At 46.2% G+C, this 6,171-nt stretch overlaps 1 non-coding gene across 1 annotated transcript; it reads left to right on the forward strand.

Annotated features, from left to right (window-relative positions):
• Positions 1-3,866: 3,866 nt before the first annotated feature.
• TRNAV-AAC lies at positions 3,867-3,939 on the forward strand. The gene has a single exon. It is a non-coding gene; the product is annotated as a tRNA-Val (tRNA).
• The last annotated feature ends 2,232 nt before the right edge of the window (positions 3,940-6,171 follow it).

A 6,171-nucleotide genomic window follows, 5' to 3' on the forward strand; every position in this document is an offset into this window, starting at 1 on the left:
GTTTGGATTTTATCCATCCTTTACTTGAGCCGTTTTTGTTTTCTGGAGAGTTTTTTTTAACAGACCTATGATGGTATGTGTTCTAAATGACAATGTTAGTCCACGAGCCAATAAATTGAGATCTGTTTCTCTCCATGTTATATATTTTTGTTCATTTTGCTCTTTTTTAAATATTTTGTTTTGGTGTGAATGAGTGTCTAAATTGGTGTCCCGCAAACTTTGTCGAGCCGTGGCACAATAAGGGCATGTTTTACAAAGCCACAATAGCGGCTGCTGTGCGGTAACGGCCCCAAAGCCCATAGAGATTTTTAAGGGCTTCGGGGCTGTTGCAGCACGGCTTTGTAAAACAGGCCCTAATATGTAGTGGCCGCAGCTTAAGGCAACAGGAATTGTGCAGACATCGCCATGATGACGTCACATGCATGCGTGACATCATTACGTTGACGTCCGCATATGTGAGTGAAGGCCCTACAGAGAGGCCCTGAGCTGCCAGTGGTGCCAACAGGGAAAAGGGCCGGAGAGAAGGAGAGACCCTGGCGCCAGCTGATTGCCTACAGGATGTGCCTCTCGCTGCTGGAGGCATGTCCTGTAGGCCGTCAGCCAGCACCGGCGCCTCTCTTCCTCCCCAGTATGTCGTGGCACACCTGAAATCTCAGGAGACACAATAGCGTCATGGCATACAGTTTGACATACACTGGTCTAAATCAGTGGTCCCCAACCCTGTCCTGGAAGACCACCAGGCCAATCGGGTTTTCAGGATAGCCTTAATGAATATGCATGGAGCAGATTTTCATGCCTGTCACTTCCAATATATGCAAATCTCTCTCATGCATATTCATTAGGGATGGCCTGTAAACCCGATTGGCCTGGTGATCCTCCAGGACTGGTCTGAATGATACTTCAACAGCAGTATATTTATTGATTATTGTATTTGTAGACTGGATGAACCACACAGGTCTTTATCTGTCATCCTATAGCATGTTACAATGCTTTGTGGGTAAGGGTGGGGAGGATGGCTTTATTGATAATTCTCAGTGGGCCTTTATTAGTCTGAACCTTTCATAGAGATGAAGAGGATAGGGGGGGAGAGAAAAAAAAATGGTTTTTATAATGAAAACATTTCATATTGGGACAGTTTCAGTAAATGGTCCTCTAAGTTAAGCATTTGGAAAAATCCACACTAAGTGCTATTCTGTAAAGGGAGCCTTTATAGAATACAGTGGACTCCGCTTAGGTGCACGCCCTTCAGACCGGGTCTCCACGTGCACTTAAATGGAGTGTATGCTTAATAGGAGTGGGGGAAGGGGAGGGGAGGCTGTAGTTAAGCTGACTCAGTTTAAATATGGGGCTTGGGCTGCTGGAGCCTAAAGTACAGGAAAGCTATGCCCTACAGCTTGAGTGGAAGTGGAGCACTCACTTTCCCAGCTGTGCCAGTGCTTAAGCTGCTGTGTGAAGCCTAGCCATTCCCAGTCAGAACGTGATTGCATTTAACCGGAGTGAACGTAACGTGAAAGAATAGAGATTGGACCTATGACATCAGGGCGCATAAGCAGATTGTGTGCTTATCCGAATTGCAAATGTCCGGAGTTTACGTCCATTGACTTTAATGTAAAATAACCGGGATCGTGGTGGTAGGCTGTGGATAACCGAAGCGTGTGCTTAACCGACGTGCACTTAGTGTAAGGACTTATTTCTGCTGAGACCTAGTGTATATTCTGGCATGCAAGTTGGGTGCATAACTGCGGTATTCTATAACCCCGTGCCTGCGTTTTGGAAGTTCCGCATTATCGCAAGGATGTGCTGAGACTGGAGTCGGCTCAGAGAATGGCCACCCAGATGGTCTCAGGACTCAAGGATCTCCCATATGAGGAACGGCTAAACAAATTGCAGCTATACTCACTCGAGGAGCGCAGAGAGAGGGGGGACATGATCGAGACGTTCAAGTATCTCTCGGGTTGCATAGAGACGGAGGAAGATATCTTCCTTTTCAAGGGTCCCACGACAACAAGAGGGCATCCGTGGAAAATTAGGGGAGGGAAACTACGAGCTGACACCAGGAAATTCTTTTTCACAGAAAGGGTGGTTGATCGCTGGAATAGTCTTCCACTGCATGTGATCGAGGCCAGCAGCGTGCCTGATTTTAAGGCCAAATGGGATCGTCACATGGGATCTATTCACAGGGCGAAGGTAGGGGAGGGATCTATTCACAGGGCGAAGGTAGGGGAGGGACATTAAGGTGGGCAGACTAGATGGGCCTTGGCCCTTATCTGCCGTCTATTTCTATGTTTCTATGTTTCTAAGACCCATCCATGCACCTCCCATGTCCAGGGTCTAGGACGATTTAGCACGGCCATTTCAGCCATCCCGGTTCAGCATGAACATTCATCACAGCCATTGTAATGGCAAGCGCTTACCTTGCTGAAGCTGTGAGGTTTGAAAGAGAGGGGGGATTAGCCTCCCTTGCCCCACTGGTGCTTTTTTCCTTTCCTTTCACCCACTCATGGTCTTCTGCCTCTGTATCATCTGGTGACTTGAAGGTTTGAAAGGGGGGGGACATAGGTCACCCCCCCTCCACTGGTGCTTCTTTCCTTTCCCTTCACCCATCCATGGTCTTTTTCTGCCTCTGCATTATCTTATGACTTCAAGGTTTATAACTAGGGGGGGGGGGGGGGAAATCCTCCCTTAACCCCATTGGTGTTTTTTTCCTTTCCCTTCACCCATCCATGGTTTTCTTTTTCTGCCTCTGCATTATCTTATGACTTCAAGGTTTGAAGGGGGGGAATCCTCCATTACTCCCCATTGGTGCTTCTTTCCTTTAATGTGCTAAACTGGCCTTACTGAAACAGCCATGTTGAATTGTCCCACTCCCCAAGGCCATCCCCTTTGGGTTGCATGTGAGACAATTTAAGGGTGCAGTGTTATAGAATAGCATGCAATCAGATCTGTGCACAAGTCCAAATAAGTGCCAATTAGCATCAATAATTGGCTGTTAACTAATTGGTTTGTGCAAGGATCTGAGATTTGCATCCAAATTTGGGAGACCTTTATAGAATCTGGAGGATTGTGTCTAACAGAATGTTCCCAACAGAGAAGACAGGCAAAATTCTTATGTGATAATCTTTCATGGAGCAATCCTGAAAGCAAAAGTGTGTGTGTTAAAGTTGCTTGCAGGGTTTATAACACCCCTGCCAGCTTCATTATCATTTCATTTTTTTGCTTTGATGTTTATAACTAGGAATATTATTCTACAGCTCAAATACAAAGGAGATATCGGATGCGAGTATCTCTCTTTTCTTAATGACTATGCTTCTTGCTGAAAGCAAACAAAAAAGCCTTCCTTCCTGCATGCTTTCCTCGTTTCATGATGTTGTCATGTTTACGTATATCCATGTGATTTTTATATGAGTTTCTGTCTCGGATTAGTACAGCAGTGCCTTGAATTCCTTAGATTTGTAATGACGGGTGTGGCTGAAAGGGAAATTTCATGACTTAATATCGCCTCAGGAAAAATGAAAAAGGGAGGGTCTTCGTAATGTACTTCTACTGCCAAGCCAACTAGCTAAGCAATGTGCTAGATCATCCTGTCACCCTAAAGTGAAGAAAGTACAATTAATCTTGTGTGATTTTTTTTTCCTAACAGGAACATAAAACAGACTCTTACTGCTGGCAAATTCAGTTGTGCATCTCTCTTCCGTTTGCTTCCAATGAGGCGGTTACAGTGTTTTTAGATACTGAGGAGAGCCGTGAACATGTGATTGCAAGTTCATTAAGATCTATTTCATCTTTCGTTTATGCATCCTTATATTAACATATCTGAACAGGCTTTACAGCACTGCTTAGGTCCAATGGTATCTAGATTTGTATAGCTTTCTGTAGTGTAGTGGTTATCATGTTTGCCTAACACGCAAAAGGTCCCTGGTTTGAAACCAGGCAGAAACAACACTCTTTGCTTGGGTTTGGGCCAGGTACTAGTGACCTGGATTGGCCACCGTGAGAATGGGCTATTGGGCTTGATGGACCATTACTCTGACCCAGAAAATTTATTCTTATGTTCTTATGTTGATCCCACAGATATTCTAGTTTTCATTTATTTATTTAAAAATTTATATACCATATATTACCTATAAGGTTTACATAATAACAATCATAAAATGTTGGACAAAACATACATACAGTGGAACCTTGGTTTACAAGCATAATTCATTCCAGAAGAATGCATGTAAACCAATTTACTCGTATATCAAAGCGAGTTCCCCCCCCTCGCGAGACTACCGGCGTTGCTCCACCTTACCCCTCACCTCCGAGGCCACCGGCGCTGCTCCACACCCCCCCCCCGCAATCCGTCATCTCCCCCCTCATGTCGCTCCTCCACTGTGATCCGGCATCCCTCACTCACCCACCCACCCACCCAAACACAATTTCTTACCCCGATCTGGCACCATCACTAGCACCAACGCACAGGACATGCCGGTGCCGGTACCTGAAGATCCTCCCTTTTGCTTGTGCTGGGCCTTGAGCATCTGCGCATGCTCAAGGCCTCAAGAATCTCGGAGAGAGCGAGAACTAGAAGGTGTAGCCACTTATGCCACGTCTATGGCTGTCTTAGATGCTGGTACCTAAACACAGCAGGTGCGCATAAGAGAAAGTGTTCTATAAAGTGCACGCAAGTTTAGTTGGAACGTCCCTGATGAACCCATTCCCCTTTACATGAACGCCCCCTTTGCAGTTGTGTGCAAGGGAAGTTAGGCGCTACTGAATAAGTCAGTTAACACATCTCGCTCCCCTCCAATCCGTCCGGAATTCGGCTGCTGACTGATTTTCCGGGAGAGCCGCTATACTCACGTTGCCCCTCTCCTAAAGTCACTTACAAATGACCTACAAATGCACTCACTCAGCTGCCCCTCACTATATCTCTTCACTTATCTCCCCCTGTGCTTCCCCTCTCCCCCCCCCCCCACCATGAGCTTCGCTCAGCTGGTAAGTCCCTCCTATCTGTGCCCTTCTCTTCAGCTGCCAACTCCAGACTCCGTCCCTTCTGCCTTGCTGCGCCGTATGCTTGGAACAAGCTGCCTGAATCCCTATGGCAGGCTCTGTCTCTGGCAGTGTTCAAGGCCCAGTTAAAAGCCCACCTCTTCGAGAGTGCTTTCGACGCCTAACTCCTCTCCCCTTGGGTTCTGCATCCCTAACGCTATATATCATGTCTGTCTGTCTGTCCAAGCTCTTCCAAGCAGGAACTGTCTATAAATGCCAAAATGTACAACACTGCTTACACCTTTCAGCGATATAAGTGATAAGTAGTAGTAGTAGTACATATGCAATTGACCAGTGGTGGCCTTGGACCAGGGAGAAGACCCCAGGGTGCAGTGGCTGTTTCAAGTCATCAGCTAGAATTTCCACCAACATCCACATCGCAGTACTCAATGATGAGTGGCTCAGTGACTCTGACCACATTCTTTCCCTCGCAACCTGACATCACAAAGCTAGTCACTGATCACTGGAAGTCTCCAGAAAGGTCCCTGCAAGTGGCTAAGGCTATGGCCGAGCTTTACCCCCACGGCTCCATATTTTCAAAAGCTGTTTGTTCAGTTGAAGGTGGATACGTACCAATTATTGGTCTATATCTCCAATTAAGCGCCAACTTAGACCCTCTTTTACAAAGGTGTGCTAAGTGTTTTAGCGTGGATTTAGCATGTGCTAAATCAATGCATGCGCTAACCGGATAACATGCACGCGTTAGCGTTTCGCATGCTCTAAAAAGCTTAGCACACCTTTGTAAAAGAGGGGGTTAGTGTTATTAGCTAATTATGTTACACGCATAACTGACCCTATCCTGTAACTGGGCACACAATTATGCACCTCACTTTAGGTGCTTTTTGATAGAATATGGGGGACAGGGGGTAATTCTATAAGTAGGCACTTCCTTTAGGCATCCTAATGCCACATAGTAAAAGTTTATTATATAACAGCACCTGGCCACCCACATTATATTGTAGAACACTTGTGTGACCTGGTATCAAGACACCTAAAATCTCCCCCCACAATTGCACCAGCCATAGTTCAACAGGGTTCATAGTCAGTGGCGCGCAAGACGCCAGCGCGCCGACAATCCAGCGCCGGCAATTTGGAGCAAGAGAGAAGTGCAGGGGGGAAAGTAATTTTTAAAGATCTCCG

This window comes from Geotrypetes seraphini, chromosome 2, assembly GCF_902459505.1.
Source record: "Geotrypetes seraphini chromosome 2, aGeoSer1.1, whole genome shotgun sequence".
Classification (NCBI taxonomy): domain Eukaryota; kingdom Metazoa; phylum Chordata; class Amphibia; order Gymnophiona; family Dermophiidae; genus Geotrypetes; species Geotrypetes seraphini.